Source organism: Macrobrachium nipponense, chromosome 4, assembly GCF_015104395.2.
Source record: "Macrobrachium nipponense isolate FS-2020 chromosome 4, ASM1510439v2, whole genome shotgun sequence".
Taxonomy (NCBI): domain Eukaryota; kingdom Metazoa; phylum Arthropoda; class Malacostraca; order Decapoda; family Palaemonidae; genus Macrobrachium; species Macrobrachium nipponense.
The window spans coordinates 91,634,346-91,652,818 of NC_061100.1; the positions used below are offsets into that span (position 1 = coordinate 91,634,346).

The 18,473-nt window shown below is 37.1% G+C and overlaps 2 protein-coding genes across 4 annotated transcripts in view; one reads left to right on the forward strand and one right to left on the reverse strand.

The window, feature by feature from the left end:
* Positions 1-18,473, forward strand: part of LOC135211014 (protein spaetzle 5-like) — a 956,827-nt gene that overhangs the window by 401,490 nt on the left and 536,864 nt on the right. The window lies entirely within an intron of this gene.
* The window catches only part of LOC135211016 (uncharacterized), a 151,845-nt gene that overhangs the window by 12,455 nt on the left and 120,917 nt on the right, over positions 1-18,473 (reverse strand). The window lies entirely within an intron of this gene.

Sequence of the window (18,473 nt, forward strand, 5' to 3'; positions counted from 1 at the left end):
AATGCAAGCATAACACTATACAGAAACACTCGTGTTTGAAATATAGTAACCATACAAAAGAGAAACAGAAAAAGGAAAAGGTGGAGATGGAATTCTCAACAGTTAAACCCAAAAATTCCATTCATGTTAACATTACCCACCAGTTTCAGATGTCAGTTATTAATTGCTAGAGGTTTACGGCCATCGGCAGATATTCTTAGTCGACTATACTCAGTTCTGTCATTGATATTATCAAGGGAATTCCTTAACTTTTAACGTTTACAACCAAAACTTTCTGCAAGCTACTGAACAGGAATTTTTATTTTATTTTACACACACACAAACACACACACTCTGTGTGTGTGTAGAGAGAGAGAGAGAGAGAGATACACCATATATATATATATATATATATATATATATATATATAGTATGTGTAAATATACATATATATGTATATATATACATATATATGTATATATATATATATATATATATATATATATATATATATATATATATACGCGATAAATTTTGGCTCGGTATGTGCTCTCTCTCTCTCTCTCTTCTCTCTCTCTCTCTCTCTCTCTCTCCGCTTTGCAACAGTATTCTTGTCTGGATAGAGTTATATCCCTTCTTTCTTTTTGTGACCTGCATTGTTGTACCCTTTTAAGCTGGTGGCTTTTCTCTTTCAGTCTCCCTTTATATGTAAGTGTATGCATGTCCCTGACCACCGGGCTTTTGGAGCTACTGTCTCCCTCCTGACGTCCACCTCTATTACACCGTTTTCTGGGAGACTTCACTACATGCCCTTCGTCCACCGCGACAAGACCGCGCCGACAACGACAAAAACCACCGACGCCTCCGGAGGGCCCTCTGGGGTCTATCTTTTGTCCAGGTCTCTGGACAGCTGCATTCGAAGGCGTTCCAGGGCTCTTTGCTGGGCTGTGCGCATCATATTTACGTCACTCTTGCAGAGCTAATCTACCCCTCTCTCTATTCCCCCTCCCTGTCCTTCCTACCCCTTCAGGAGCCCCATTGAACGGAGTTGGTTGATGGCGGTGGTGGACACAACAACCTCCCTCTCTTTCTCTCTCTTTCTTGGACAAGGCAAAAAGTGGACACCCAGACGGACAATAGGTGGACAGTGGCGCCGGCGGAAAATGGACACGGAAAAGGCGCAAGGACAAAGCCTCTTGGACTCCCTCCCCCTCCTGTTTCCCACAGCGCCTTGGGGGGAAAGAAGAGGAGGAGGAGGAGGAGGAGAAGAAGGAGAAGGAGTGCCTAGCGCCTCCTGTTTCTGGTCATCCTTGTCCCTTTCCGTGTGCTATTTGCCTCTTCCTTATGGCTCTTGCACCGTGACGTCCCGTCTTTTATTTCCCCTTTCATTATGTCCCTTCTTTCCCATCCCAACTCTGTACCTTTCAGTAGCGTAGACATTTTTTCCGTTCCCAGCCGAGTCTCTTCTCTTTCATAGTCAAAACCTCGTACAGTAAAGTACTACTGCAGCGAATAGTGAATATAGGCATTGCAAAAGGAAGGGACACAACGAGAGAAAGTGTGACGAGGCTTTTGCATAGAAATAAAGAGTAGCATTAAATATTTGACGTCATTGGGGTAGGATTTTATGAAGCAGTGCATCAAATTGGTCAAGTTTTGCGAAATATAAACAGTTTCTTCTTTCTCAACAAGAGCTTATGGTAAGTTGTGTGGACAGTGTTATGAGAAACAAAGTTTATGTTCATGTGTGTTCATTTTGTGCTTATTTAATAATGCCGAGGAAATTCCTATTCTTGTCATGTTAACTAAAAACAAATGACTTGATTTCTTCTTGGTAGGCTTTTGCTGTCTGTTAAACATATGTTACATAAGAATATCCTTGAACACGGAGAAATCAGTTTTCGATAATAAAAACATACATACATACTACTATATACTATATATATATATATATATATATAGCACGGATATATATATATATATATATATATATATATATATATATACACACATACACACACACACACACACACACACACACACAAAAGCACGGATGTATCTGAAAAAATGTTAAAAATTATGACTGCAAAGAAAACTGTTCCTGAGGAAATGGAAATATTGTCACAAAACAAGTGAATTGTAAAAATGAAGTAAATAAACCATGACAAAGCGAGGCAGGAGAAGCAGGACAGATGGCATCCATTGAGGGCCCTGACAAAGACGCACAGGAAGCGGAACGAACAGAAAGAAACGTGAATTTGCCATGTCCGGTCAGCCACTGGAGTAATTGTGAGCACATGGGTCAACTGCTAGGTCGTGATGACTCAGTGAGAGGAGGTCAAAGGGGCTACGGGGTCATATAAGGGAATGAGCTTGAAAGAATGAATGAACGAATCACGAATGGGAAGTGCTGCTGCCAGTGGTGATGGTTAGATAAGGAAGGAAACACAGACTCGGAGGGGAGACGGAGAAAGAAGAATGGGATAAGGGAAAAGGGATTGACAAATTGCTGCCATTCCTTCCAGCCGTGCTTCTCACAATATTATTTGAGCCGTTTTCTTTACTCTTCATCACGCCCACTCCTAATGTTTTCAGAAACTTTATTCATGTATTTTAGTACTGTATTGATTATGACAGTTTGTTAGATAAGTGTTCGTGCTTGTACACACATCTGAGCACACGGACGCGCATTACGATTTGCCATGGAGAGAAAATTGCAACACGAGTTAATCGGAAGGTATTTGGTGGCCACGTTTCAGGCTGCTTGTTGCTTTTCATAGGAGCTGCAAATTTTTAGCTGCCTAAGATTATATATGATATATTATATATATATATATATATATATAAGATATATATGTGTGTTTTGTGTATATATATATATGTATGTGTGTATATATACATATGTATTTATGTATGTATATCTATGACTGAATCACGAAAATTTGGAACGGGATAAATTATATAAATAAAGGTAGAAGCCACAAAGGAATGTTTCACTTTCCTTCGTGGCTTTATATAATATATATATATATATATATATATATATATATATATTATATACATATATATATTATATATATATATATATATATATATATATCTTCATGTATACACATATATATATAGTATGTGTGTTTTTTTGGTACGTATATATATATATATATATATATATATATATATATATAGTATATATATATATATATATATATATATATATATATATATTATTCTACGATAACATTTTCTTTTTCATAGGATTTTACTAAGTAATTTATAACATATCCTTGTTTCATCTTTGCTTCGTCATTATTTTAGTATAAAAACTGCCTATTAATCTTAGGACTGTAAAATGTTTATTTCCATTTAGTTTCATGTCAGTGTAGCTAGAACGCATTGCCCAGGCGGTAGCAGGATGGTGTCATTGTATGCGGAAACGTATAAAACGTCTATATTTCGGGACTCAAGAATATTCTCAGGCGAAAGGAGGCGACACGGCAACCCATCTTGGGAGTCAGCGAAACGTCACGTTCCACCCTTGCCGAAAGGAATTAGCCGTTGTATTATTTTCTATGCCAAAATAAATCTGCGAATGATGACATTTGGTAATTAGAGAGTTAATTCAGAAACTCTGTGAGGTGGAATCCATTGATATTTATAAAAAGGAAACCATTTTCTTCGTCGGTTAATATATAGTTATTGCTATTATTATTGTGTGTGGAAAGCTGTGCTGGGCTTGGAAATTTCAGCCGTAAAAGCGATCATCTCTTATATTTTGTTTAGGAACCAAATAAAAACTGTGGGGAAAATAATTTTTTTTTAAATCTGTCATAAATACATCCAGAATGACACTGAACATCTACGATAAGTTCAGTGCTCCCATAGATGCTATGTGAAAAGAGGTGCCCTAATTCTTTTAATAATTGTTTATACTTCCTTTTTAATATATGTAAATGCAGGGTAGCCCATATAATAGACCCTTTAATTTTTTTTTATAACAAGACTCACCCGATACCTCTCAATTCTCCCGAACTTCTCCCCTCATCAACTAATCCTGCACAACCCTGTCAGCGTATAGTCATAAAAGTCGTTGCTTCACGCTCATCATACATTGCAAAGTGGTGTAAAATGCGACGATTTTTCTTTCGATCCCATTTGTTTTCTTTTCGAAAAGACTCTATCAGGTTTTGTACCCTTCCTTTCATTTTGTAGCAGTCTGTTAGCTGTTTCTTCATGATGTCAAAAAATGGAGCAAAAGTTATTTGCTCGATTATCTGTCGGTTTCCTGGATTCATTCATTTCATGTTTAGACTAATCCAAGATTTGGGTTGTATGTTTTAGGTACGTAAGTCTACTTAGTGTCAGGTGCTTGTATGATTCCCATTCGTCCCAAAAGGCTTTTATTACAGCTAAATGATTGCATAATTTCTTTTGCTACTTTTCATGACCACTCTCAGTGGAGCTAGCACTCTTAATAATTAGATGCAGAATAATAATGTTAATTACTATTTCTAGCTTGAGATGTCAAGTAATTATGTAATGTTGCTTTGTGAAGTCTCATAGCCATTATTTTATGGATATCATCACTTCTTCAACAAATTTTATTTCATTCCTCTGTGTTACCAGTTCCTTTTTACATTTCCTTATTGAATCATTGAAAGTTTCTTGCACAGACTTAATTCACAGTTGTGCGGGTACGTGCATGTTGGCCAAGGACTGTGGGTGGCAGAGTCTTAAGATGATAAGATTCGTATGTTTTTATTTTTTATTGTGCCTCGTCCATTTATTTACTAACGAACTCTCTATCAGCTGAAATATCACCGCTTAACTTCTTTTGTTTCCTACTCTCCCATGTGTGTTTGTTTCTCTCTCTCTCTCTCTCTCTCTCTCTCTCTCTCCTGTTCGCGTGTCTCCTGTTTTGGTGATTCTTTTGCCTTTGCGCCATCGCCCCACTTTCGTGTCTTCGTCTTTAATCTGCAATATAACCCGACAAGTCAGGTTGTTGGATGGAATGGGGGAAGAGGAGGTTGTATTAAGTTTGTTAATGGCTATTCGGAGAGCAGTTTTGAGGCTAAGTATATCAAGTTTATCGCCTTGTTATATGTCCTTAAGTGTCATTTTTATTGTTGCTGCGAGCATAGAGAACGACTCAAGTTACCTCATCATCACCGAGATGGGAAATAAGGCGACGGAGGACAGTGCCATGCAAGTTTTTCTCTTTTTAACAAAGTGATGTTATCTTGTTTTGACATGATTGCATTACATCTCTCTCTCTCTCTCTCTCTCTCTCTCTCTCTCTCTCTCTCTCTCTCTCTCTCTCGTTTGATGCCAACTGACAAATTCATTCAAGTCATATGAGTCTTCGCGTAAGAACTGTCTTAAAATTGCATTGTACATTATCCGAGCTGCATTGTAATACTTCTGTCGAACAACCAACGCGTACCCTCCCTTGTCACCTAACATCCAACTGCCGCAGCGTACCAATTCCCCCTTTCAGAAAAGAAGGGAAAAAATCTTTGGTAACCCCTTCTGCATACTGTTGACCGCCGGTCTTGACCGCATACCATCGATACAATGACCATATGCTGGGCTGAGCAAGGCAGTGCGTAAACAAGGTCTCTTAGTAAACTTAAAATGTGTATGCAGAGTTGGACCCCTTAAGTTATCGTTTGCCTACCCTCCGCAGTTTGCTTCATACCCTGTAGCCAACGGGTTTCAGGATGGATGCTGAAATCGACAATATCCGGGCAATATGCAACGAATAACTGCAATGAGAGTTCTTGACGTACTTTCATTCGTCTGGAAGGATTGTAAGCTGCTTTCCTTTATACAAAGGACCTCCTTTAGAGTAGTGTCTTGCATTTAAACACATTACATATCTGTATGGATATATTCTAATGTGAAAAAATTAATAATTATTTTAAGAGAGACTCATTAATGTAGTGTTATTACTGTAGGTGCTCATTGCGGCAACACAAAATAAAGGAAATTAACCGGTATATGTAATGTAATGTAATGTAAAAGAAAATGTGACTGAAAGATAGATTTTACTATTGAAACTTTCTTTAGTTAATATTTTTTATTGACAGCACATGTTGCTTATATATATATATATATATATATATATATATATATATATATATATATATATATATATATATATATATATATATATATATATAGATAATTTGTACCATTCTATTGTAGTTTTCGACTGCTCTATGATTTCATTCATTGTGTAAAAAAACGAGCACAGCCAAGGGACGTTAGAGAAAGTGGCAAAGTGAAGAGGTGAGTTACTGTGATAATTTCAATCAATATTTTCCTCATTTATATGGTATAACTCGGTACTTTCTTGAACTTCTTATACCAACTGACAGACGATTGGCGTTTTACAAATATATATATATATATATATATATATTATATATATATATATATATATATATATATTTGTAAAACGCCAATCGTCTGTCAGTTGGTATTAAGAAGTTCAAGAAAGTACCGAGTTATACCATATAAATGAGGAAAATATTGATTGAAATTATCACAGTAACTCACCTCTTGCACTTTCTCTAACGTCCCTTGGCTGTGCTCGTTTTTTACACAATGAATGAAATCATAGAGCAGTCGAAAACTACAATAGAATGGTACACAACAATGAGCTAGTAAAGGAGACTAAATAGGGAATTAGGTATAATAATAAGGGCGAAAAGGGGTTTCACAGAATAATAGGAGGACGATGAGAAGAGGACAGTCCTGAATGGGACGAGAAATGGAGAGGATCTCAACTGGAGGACCAGGGTCTGGTGATGGGAAGACTGTTCGGGTATTGTCTTAGGGGTTTAGGCCTCCCGTGTTACAGGTAGTACTTGGGACCTCCTCGCTTCTCTGTCTCTGTGGAACAGAAAAAGAATTCATTCCATGGAGAGAGAGAGAGAGAGAGAGAGAGAGAGAGGCGGAAAGATCTGAAAGAAAGACCACAATCATGCATGTAAGACAATACGGGCAAGGGTACGGTTGAATGTGGGAGGAAAAGGATATCGGTGTTTGTTAGGGTTGGCCCTGTGGGAGGATGGGGGATTCCGTGAGGCTGTGATGCCGAAGAGGATCAGATTAAACGATCGGTAGCAGTGTTGGCCCAATGCTGATACTGATCTTGATATGAAGAAATGATGTTGGGAACTGAGAAGAATGGTTCAGGATAGAGAGCCAAAAGAGCTAGCTGTCTTACTGTCACTGACAATTGATTCTTGACTTGATTTCGGGTCTAGTAAGAACTGGTGATGGCTTTCAGGTCGCCCAGGAAGTGATGTGTCAATGAAATTTGGCGTATGAACATTGAAGTGGAAGGAGTTTGTGGCTCAAAAAGCTAATGAATGATGCTTTTGAGTGTTGGTTTCATCTACTACAGATACTGTATATTTTTCTTATTTAAAGACGTTAGAAGAATTACTACTAAGTCATCTACAACTCCAAGTTATAATTACCAACCAAATGGCATAAAATATTTGGAAAACTGTTTAGAGTGCATTATCTATAATATATATATATATATATATTATATATATATATATATATATATATATATATATATATATATATATATATATGTGTGTGTGTGTGTGTGTGTGTGTGTATGCGTATGTATGTATGTGTGCGTGTGTGTCTGTATGTATTCAACATACGTATTAAGAACATTTATATGTTATTTTATATCCTGCAATGGGTGAAAGTATCGCTAAAAATTTGAGTAGATACATTACTGTTCGAACTTAATTATTCTCAGGTGAAAAACCAAGACAGCATTTGTGAATAAATGAAAAAAATCATCCCGAAGTTGGAATAGCAGTTGTGCAAAATAGTATCTCCTACTTGAGTATTAGAAACCATTACAAAAAAGGGGCGAAGGAGGCAAGAGAAGCCAAACATAGGAGTAAAGGAACTGTGTACAGAATCATCACGTGCGTCAACACAAGTCAAAATCAGACCTTCAGTGCAAAGAAGTTAAGAAGAAAAACAATAACAATAAAAATATCAACAGAGAGGAGGGGAAGTTAGAAGAAGAGGGGTGGCTGGCCCTTCTCCCTCCCCCCTCCTACTCCTCCTTTCCCTCTTGTATATAACCCCTTCACGCGAAGACTACAAATCATATTTCCCACGCTTGATATAAGAGGTTCGTGTGGCCACACCTGCGAGGTGCAGCAGTGAGAGAGAGAGAGAGAGAGAGAGAGAGAGAGAGAGAGAGAGAGAGAGAGAGAATAATACAAAATGAAATACGAAATAAAGGAAAGGAATTGTAATAACTATTATTTGGGTAACCACGTAGATAATTTGGAACTTTTTTTTATGTGCTTTTCATATTTGTTGCATGTCGTTTGCATTGATAATCCTTGGTATTGTCTGGTCAGCTGTAATTTGTTGTATGATTAGCATTTCAACTGGTTTTGTCTACCAATGCCTGTTTAATGAATAAATTTAGCATTGATTTTACGCAATCGTGACGTATATAGCTGTAACTGATAGCCTTCGAAGTCCTACAATAATTTAATATATTATTCAAGACTTGAGGAGCAAAACTATAATGTAGGAAAAATGGCAATCTTCAGATTTTCCTTCAAGTATAATTTTGCATGTTATTACTGTAATATGTTATTATTTTTATACTGCTGCTGTTGATTTTGTTGTTGTTGTTGTCTTAGGAACTACATTTGGAAGCCCCAACGTTGAAGCATATAGAATTGTAATATATGCAGTGTAAATGCAGTAGGAAATGACATCGTAGATATTCGTTTTACACAAATAATTTTGAAAGAATTTTTAATGAATTTTGAGAAATGCCAGATACAAGGATTGACTAAAATGCCCGTTTCTCCGAAATAATGTAATTTGCGAAGGAAGTTGTGGCTAACTATATCCTAAGAACAATTTCCTTTTTGGAACGTTAGACGATCTCGAGGTAGAAATTGAACGTGTGGAGGAGGAGGAGGAGGAGGAGGCGGCTAGCTTTTACGATCTATCACCCTTTATAAAATGCTTGGGTAGTATTATATTAAGTGCCGTAGTAAGCACATTATTTACACTTAAGTCTCTCCACGGCAGGTCTTTCCGCGGTTGCTAATTGGAGACCATACCATGAGAGTTATATATCTGTCAGATATGAAAGAAGGAAGGAAAAGTTGCTCACCACATAGATATATATATACACACACACACACACACATATATAATATATATATTATATATATAATATATATATATATATATATATATATAATTATATATATATAGATATTATATAATATACATACGCACAACTATAAGCTAAAAATGTCCTTGAACGTTGAATATTAATCGACATTTTCTAGCTTAATGTTTGTGTATATGAAATGTCAAGGCGGTGTATGAAAAAAATAATATACATATATTTTCATATGTATTATATATATGTAAATACATACTATATATATATCTATATATATATATATATATATATATATATATATATATATATATATATATATATGTGTGTTTATGTAGTCAGTATGTATTATATTTATAAACGTGATGATTACACGAACAAAGTTACAGGCACGAACGGCTGTAACTTTGCTCTAAATATAGTATATAGATATATATATATATATATATATATATATATATATATATTATATATCTATATATTATATATTATATATAATATTGATATATATATGTATATATATATATGTATATATATATACACACATATATACACATATATATATACGTTATATATATATATATATATTATATATATATATATAAACACACACATATATATATATAAATTTCTGTATAAAAAGTGTGTATAAGACTACGTACATGGATCGGTTTATACTTGATGCACGTATACTTGAATTTATGAGTTTGCATAATCTTAACTTGAATAGGATTTTGATCTTTGTGTGTGCCAGTTACTTGTGCCGTATTCAATTTCATATGTATCTTAACAAGAGGTGATTTTACAGAACTGTCATAAGTTTTGCTATTCTCAAAAGAAATGAAAGGGGGAGAAAATGTTAGAGTAAACCTTGTGGGGAAGTTTCTTCCCGAATAAGCTTAGAATAAAAGAGGAGATTTTAACTAATGTACTTAACGCTCATGTCAAAGGAGTTTTAGCAGTGCTATTAGTTTTTCTTACTCAGGCACAAAGCTACAGTGGACAAGATCGTAAATTAAGTCAAACAGGATGGACCAAGAGAAAAACGCTGGGGTATAGCACAATAAGGCGAACAAAAAGGGAATGAAGAAGAAAAGGATGATAACAAAGGTCGACAGAATGGGAAAGAGAGCCAAGAAAGGAAAGAAAAGGAGATGGAGAAGGGGGAAGCTGCGCAAGAAATTCCCACACATCTTGAATGGGTGTTGGCATTCGGAGAAATAATGGCAGTCATCTCAGGTAACCTCGAGAAGATGATGCTCTTGATTTGCTTCGAGAAATAAGCAACGAGTGCTACAGGAAAGGAAGCTGTTATATACCACTGAGAGAGTAGAAGAAACCCACAATCTCTATTGTAAAACTGATTAGTGTATTTTTTTTTATTTTTGATTAGTAGAATGACGATTCACTGATTTAAAATTTACAATATTTCATTTTTGTTGTTCTTCCCGCTGATGAGTTATTATCTCGCAGTGGGAGGAAGTTGGTCGAACAAAGCTGAAAAGATTTCGTATGAGGGGCTGAATATATAAATGCATATTTATGATAATTGTGTTTGCTAGATTTAGGTATGGTAGGTGGTGAAACATCGGATGGTATATATGTTCAGGTGGAAACTGTCATGGTAATTTAGAGCTGGAAAATAATACATTAACAGTTGCAATCCGCTGATATAGAAAGACTGTATCTTTTAGTGTTTATAGGTATGCAGAGTGAAAAGGGGTGCTCAGCTGTATAGGAGAATTTACCTCAAGTTTATAATTGGTGACGTATTCATTCATATATTTGAACACCATATTACCAAGTTCAGGCTAACGTGTATAGTGAGGATATAATCAAGATACAACACAGAGACAAATGTTGAAGAGATAACAGTTAGAGTAGATACTGGGAGCGGACGTCATTGGAAAGAACACGAATTGTACCATTACTAGAAGAGTCGAAAATATAAGAATAAGGCCGCGAGACTCAGTGGAAAGAGGATAAAAAAAGCACATGGGGAGGGTACGCGAACAGATTTTAACAACAGCAGGTGAGGGTGGTGGAGTTTTATGGTGGGAAACTCTCCTGTTCAAGGAAGAACGGTGTCTTATTCGATTTTTTTTCCCATCCTCTAATGAGGCTGAGGAGACACACGCCCGTAAACTATACCTCAAAGATAATCCATTCTGCCTTTTAAAAGCGCTTATAGCCGTGTTCTATGACAAAAGTATCAGTTATTGTTTTTAAATGTTCAATATCATTATTATTAATGATATTGAGTTCCAGCTGAATTTTTGTGGACAAGGAGAGAAGGACAAAGATTTGTTGGTCGATTTTTTTTTTTTTTTGCAGCAGTAATCAGTATGTGCTGTACTACTGACCTGTTTTCATATTTTTCTTGTGTTACTTTTTTCTTACAAGTAAATCACCTTATTACTTGTCCTCTTTATGATATTAGTTTACTTTCTGAATACACTTACATACTTGCTTAACTGCTTTACAATTACTGTACACTTGTTTGAGCAAGCAAAAAGGAATTGAGCACTACCCCCTTATTTGTTATGGGAAAGGAACTTTGAAGTGTCATAAGGCCCCAGAGCTTAACTTTGTTATCCCTTTTATTTATTTATTTCTCTCTCGATATAGGCATCCATCTTCCTCTGTAGGTTCACTCTCTCTCCCTTCCGTGCCCTCAGTTTTCCGACTCCCGCTACCTTCACCCACGGCAGTTGTTGATGTGAAAGAAATGCGGAAATACTTGGGATATATCGCATAGCCTAAGAAGGATAGCGAAGGAAGTCTTGGGAAAGCGGCTGTTTACATGACACGAGGCATTTTATGAAGGTACGTTATGGAGCACAAGTCATATTTTAAAGGGATACAGTTACACATAAAAGATTTCTCGTGCCTCTTTATTTTTCTTCTTCTTCTTCTTCGCTGCTCAAGACATACATAATTTGCAGGGATGAAATCGGTGAATTCTCCTTATCTGAAGACGATAGAATTCCACAGCCGTCTTTTCTCTCTCTCTCTCTCTCTCTCTCTCTCTCTCTCTCTCTCTCTCTCTCTCTCTCTCTCTCTCTCTCTCTCTCTCTCTCTCTCACTGATAATAATTATCATCATTTTTCATTCGCCACTCCCTTTTGCCCGGGAGCTGTAAAATTTGCATAATCTACATTCCAATTATCGCGTTTATGAATGCATTGCATTTGCAGAATTTTGCACGCTAGATTTATACCATTTATATTTTACTCGATTTTACATTTATGAATAAAGAGGGGGTCCTTTTTTCTGTCACTCCAGTTCCTTTGGAGAAATTAGTGCGAAGTTTTTATCTTGTCAAATACTTGATGCATCAAATTGGGTAAGTTTTCGTTGGTAATTGTCGTTTGTGCTCTTTGATACTTTTAACAGTGTTCCACTTATTCTTTCTCATCATTATCATTATGACGATGATTATGTTTTCATTGATCTTTTCCTTCATTCCTGTCTGGAATACCTTCACCCTTTTTTTCCGCTCGTGGAAACTCGTCCGTAATTCACCTCAGAATCCTGTTAAGATAGGAAGAATGTTGAAAGAAAGACTGCCTCTCTCTCTCTCTCTCTCTCTCTCTCTCTCTCTCTCTCTCTCAGCATCATCATCAGAGAAGAAGAGCAACGCTCTAAACCAATGTTTTCTCGCTATTATGCTCTAATGACACTCTCCTAACGCCCGCCTCTGTCATTATCATCATCACCTTGATTGTTCATGTTCGGATGACTGTCTCTGCACCCTCCCCCTACTATCCTCTAACCCATGTTCAATACCCTGCCACTGTTAACTCCCCCAACCCTACCCCGTGGCTTTCTACGGGGTGCAATTAGCCCAACATTGTGCATAGCTGGCGGTGCGGACAAGGACCCCAGAGAGAGAGAGAGAGAGAGAGAGAGAGAGAGAGAGAGAGAGTGCGTTTCTGAGAGAGAGAGAGAGAGAGAGAGAGAGAGAGAGAGAGAGAGAGAGAGAGAGAGACTAAGGGATAATGTGTTTATACTCATTGTAGATAAAATAGGAAAAGATTTTTTACTGAACAGAAACAAAAAACATTTATAGCTACTTTACCGTCGTCTGATGTCTGACGCTGTTCCTATTAGGTTACGTTTTCTGTGAATGACAATGGATGTTCGTCTTCCATTATGACGAAAGGGAAGGCGATAATGACTTTAGTGTATGGTTGATTAGGATGAATTTGAAGAGAAGACATCCCATTTCCCTCTTAAATTGTTGTCAGTGATTATTTCAGTATCTTGGAATACGTCATCTCAAAGGGAAAAAACAATTGGGAAGCCGAAGACATCGCTCCCGGGTGCCACTCGTAAAGGGTTACGTTTTCTGTTATTATTGTTTCCAGGTCAAAGCAAGATACTGAATAACGGTGACAAAGTTACCTCCTGAATGGCCCTCGTAGTGGGGACGGCGAGAAAAGGCAAGAAGTAAGTTACAAAAGACGTGGAAGATACTGGGGCAAGAAAAGAGAAGAAGTGATAAGAAATAAAAGAAAAAAGAAAGGCACTGGAATAGAGATAGAGGAGTGTCCAGACTAGCCCTTTCTCGCGCAGATCGAACCTGGAACAAAGGAACGCAAGTGATTGGCTGGACGGTCTGTCAGGTGCACCAATCAGCACCATTCTTCTCTTTGTGTCCATCGGCTCTTGGGCTGGTGCTTCCCTTCCCTCCCACCCCTGGCTATTCTACTGTCCTCTTTGCCGTGCTCTCTCTTTCTCTCTCTCTCTCTCTCTCTCTCTCTCTCCTCTCCTCTCCTCTCCTGTCGAGGCGCAGCAGAGTCGAGTCATTGGAAATATAGTAAAAGGCAAAGAGAATAAGAGATGGCAATGACGGGGTTCAAAGCGAGGTACCGCCATTGTTTTTTATTTCTACCTCCTATTGTTTTGGCCGCTCAGATGAGCGTGTCTGATTCTTCTGCTGCTGCCATGCCATTACAAAATGGAGAGTACAGTTAGATTTAAAACTTAAAAGGAGTCTTGTCATGATCTTATGTGCTTTATTCAAGTTGTATAGGTCATTTAATGCAACGGTTCGTCGCGTAGGTGTGGCGTGTCGTGTTGAAAAAGAGGAGTAAACGAATTCTGGGGAGGTCCTTTAGGTGAAAATGCTCATCTCTTCAGTTAATAAAATAACCATTAAACCCATTAAATGATGTTTTCAATTGAGGACTACGAGCTCTTTAATGATCTCAAAATTCTTTCCTAGAGGGCACTTAACTCTCTCGGAGAAAGAAAAGGAAAATAAAATCGGGAGTGAAAGATGTCGGTTGGAGAGGATGAACTAAGTAATCATTATCCACCTGAATTTTCCAGATCTCTCTCTCTCTCTCTCTCTCTCTCTCTTCCCTTCCCTTCCCTTCCCTTCCCTTCCCTTCCCTTCCCTTCCTTCCCGTATGTGTATTACCTCCGATTCAGTTAATAATATAGAACATATTCCTTTACTTTCTCTTCCGTCTTTAGATATTCTTGTTTCTTCAGACTCCTCAACATCTCATCAACTAACAAAAGAGGGAAGCAAATAAAAATGCGAGGTAAACCCCAGCCGAGGATACACCTTGTAAGTAGCAGTCGAACAAGAGAGAGAGAGAGAGAGAGATTGAATAGGCTTCGGAATTCTTATGTCCTATAATCAACTTAGTTCGATAGGGAATTTGAATCTAGAGTTCCTCTTTAACACTCGCTTTCCCCTGCATCCCCTCCTTACCTTCACCTCTTCCCCTCCATTACTCCCACTCTTTTATTCTCCTACCCTCCCACCCCACTGCCTCCTCAGTAGTTCATCTCGCCTCTCTTCGTCGGCGTTGTCACTGACGACCAATTGAGACTAAACATTGCCATAATTGGCATCCCTCTCACCTTCATTGTGTGTTCATTTCTGCTCTCTTTATCTGTACGTTTTGTATTTCGCGAGAGTTAGCTGATTAGTATTTAATCTATGTTCAATAAGTTCTGAATCTATTACGTTTTATGGTTATTTTAGTTCTGGCTCTATGTTGATGTGTGTTCTGGTCACTCGACACTATAATTATCATTACCATCATGTGCCGTTTGGGAACAGCATGACCGTATAGTGGTGCTGTTAGCCTAGCTTTAGAATTGATGATAGTTTTGATTGTATGATTTTCCTCTTGTACATTATATCTATTGGATCTTTCCTACATAGTGACCCCTAAGGGTTTTCGAGGTCGTTATCTAGAGCTAATATTTCAAGGGGCCATTCTCTTTTTAATATTTAGTTGTCTGTTTATGTTTTTACCGTAATCGCCAACAGGCTTGTACTAAACACGCCGCTATGTGGATACATGCCGGTTTAAAACCCTTGGGGTCACTATCTAGGAAAGATCCTTATCTATCAAACATTGTGGCTTATTGGAAGTTTCCTACTCAGCGAATGGTCCTTAATTCAGTAAATGGCCGTATCCCACAAGAGGACTGGCTTCAGCCAAAAACAAGAAAACGGGCGCCGCTACAGTCAGCCTTTATCCGTTGGATGAAGTTTTCGTCACCTGAGAGAAATTGTAAAAACCCCAAGCTTCCATTTGCCCACAAAAGCCCCATCAGACGCTCGAGGAGCAGCTTCCTGTCATGCACGGCTAAATTTACCTTCAACCGATTCTCACAGTCTCCCTTTGCTTACCAAAGTATTATCTATGCTTTCAGTATGACCAAGACACCTCGGCATTCACAACCCATATTTTGCCAACATTTTCCCAGCCATAGACAGCAAGCGCAGATTAGAGAAGAAATCGAGTGGATTATATATATATATATATCTATATATATATAATATATATATATATATATATATATATATATATATATATGTGTGTGTGTGTGTGTGTGTGTGTGTGTATATGATATATATATATATATATATATATATATATATGTGTGTGTATATATATATGTATACTATATATTATATAATATGATATATATATATAGATATATCCACAGTGGTATCGTGCATGGAGAATTCAAGAAATCCGCAAATGAGAATAAAAGGAAATAACCAGAATTTCGACTTACTACTACCTTTGAGATGACTTAAGAATAAAAGTCGAAAGTGGCGATACTACCTCCTTTTATTTTCATATATATTATATATATATATATATATATATATATATATATATATATATATATATATATATATATAAAGTGTGTGTTTGGGGGCCAGTTTGATTGTACGTAAATATCTTAATTATTCAAAATATCTGTATATAATACGTTTATTCCATTATTGCATCCATAAGCTAGCCTCTCTCTCTCTCTCTCTCTCTCTCTCTCTCTCTCTCTCTCTCTCTCTCTCCCCCTTCCCAGGGGGTGCTACTCATGCTCCTGCTCTTTCCCTTTAAACACCAAACAGGAGCACAATTATCTTCCGTTTTCCTGCTCATAAACAAATGGCCGACAGAAGTCTTACATGGGCCGTGTGCCAGACCAAAACTATTTTTTGTTCCTTTTTTCTCCAGAAGACTTGAGGGCTTCCCATTTCTTTTCATTTACTTCTACTGTTAGTAGTGGTGCTGTTTTTTGAGGAGGTAATAAGTAAACGAGTGAAAAAGGTAGAAAGGAGATTATTTATATCATTGAACCTTAGTCATTTATCATTGGTCATACGTGTGCAACATCGAAGGTTGAGGTAAAAATGAGAGTGATTGATAGAAGGAAGGAATGCTATCGCAGTGTTTCGATGTCAGTATTCCTTTGTGAACAGCGTTGAGAGGAAAGAGGGGTTGAGCTGTGGAAGGCGCGACTCCCACACACAATGGCTTGCGTATAAACATTGGAAACAGCATAAACATTACTAAATGGGAACAAAGCTGCCTTTGATGGAGGGCTTCTTCTGTTCCCTTTCCAGTGTCTGATCATTGATGTAAACAGCAGATGACTGGTCATCTTCAAAGAAAAGAGATGGTGACCCTTCTTGTTCATACATAATAGATTCACCCAAAGAGATGCGCTCTGCTGCCTGTATTATAATACATACCTACTATATATGAACCTCTACGTGCAGTAATTATGATGCTCGCCACACTGTTAAGATATTACGCTCCCTTACAATTCACTAGGCCTCTAGAAAGAAGCAGTGATATACGGAAGTACTTGGCAGTTAGTCCAATGTAACCGGTCATTGACATAGATGGGATTGTTATGTGGCTAGTAACCTTATCCCAAATACTGGCTGAATACGTAAGGTTAATACCTTTCGTAGCCTCTTTGTAAGTAGAAAAATTGCAGGTACACACACACATATATATATGTGTGTGTGTGTATATATAAATATATGTATGTATTATATACATACATACATGCATACTAGTAGACGTACTCACCTAGTCAGATGTAGCGCAACTATCGGAAAAAATGCCCATAAATTACGTCTTTTATTTTATTGTAACGCAGACTTTCAAAAGAACGGAAATATAGATCGTATTTATAACGCTGGTTTCTTAACGATGTGAATCATCCTCAAACGTGTGTCCATAATATGTCAACATCACTGATTTTACTGGTTCATTTACTTTATGGCCAAAGAGTTCAGAAGTAACGAATTATGATCTTTTAGTGATCCTCTCCTCTTCCTTAGTCAACTTCCAAAAATGTGTATTTTCTTTCTACCCTTTTTAGTTTACTCCAGTATCATTCGGCACGACGAATACATCCTCAGCCCTAGACTTTTGTTTAGTTTCGTCAGTGTTCTTGTTTACCTTCGTACTTTTATAGATCGTATCGTTGTTCAGTCCACTGGTGGAGTCGATTTTGATGCACCAGTTATGTGAAAGTAATGGTTTTAACGTTGAATATTCATTATTTCGCGCTGTTTGTTGTTGTTGTTGTTTTTTCCGTATGCAGTGACTGCTTCATTTGAAATAATGAGTTCCATCATATTTGACAAATCACCGTAAAAAAACCCATTTAACGAAGATTTTATCGATTACTTTTTTACATGAAAAATCCTGTTAATTTTTTTTGCCTCGCTTCGCTTTTCGTTTTGACTCTTTTTCATCATATGTATATATTATCTCCAGTTTCAGTACCGGTTTATTCAGAAACAACATTTTTGCTGTTTGCTGTGGGCTCTTGTTAAGATAATTGAAATGTGTCTTTTCGTACTTTGCTCATAACACAGGATATGGTTGAACAGGCACTTAGCTGAAGGGTCTCTAATTAAGTCAGTTTTTATACGCTCACACTAGTGAATTCATGAAAAAGTGAAATTAGATTGGAGCTTGAAATTAACATTCATGGTACGAACTTGAATTAT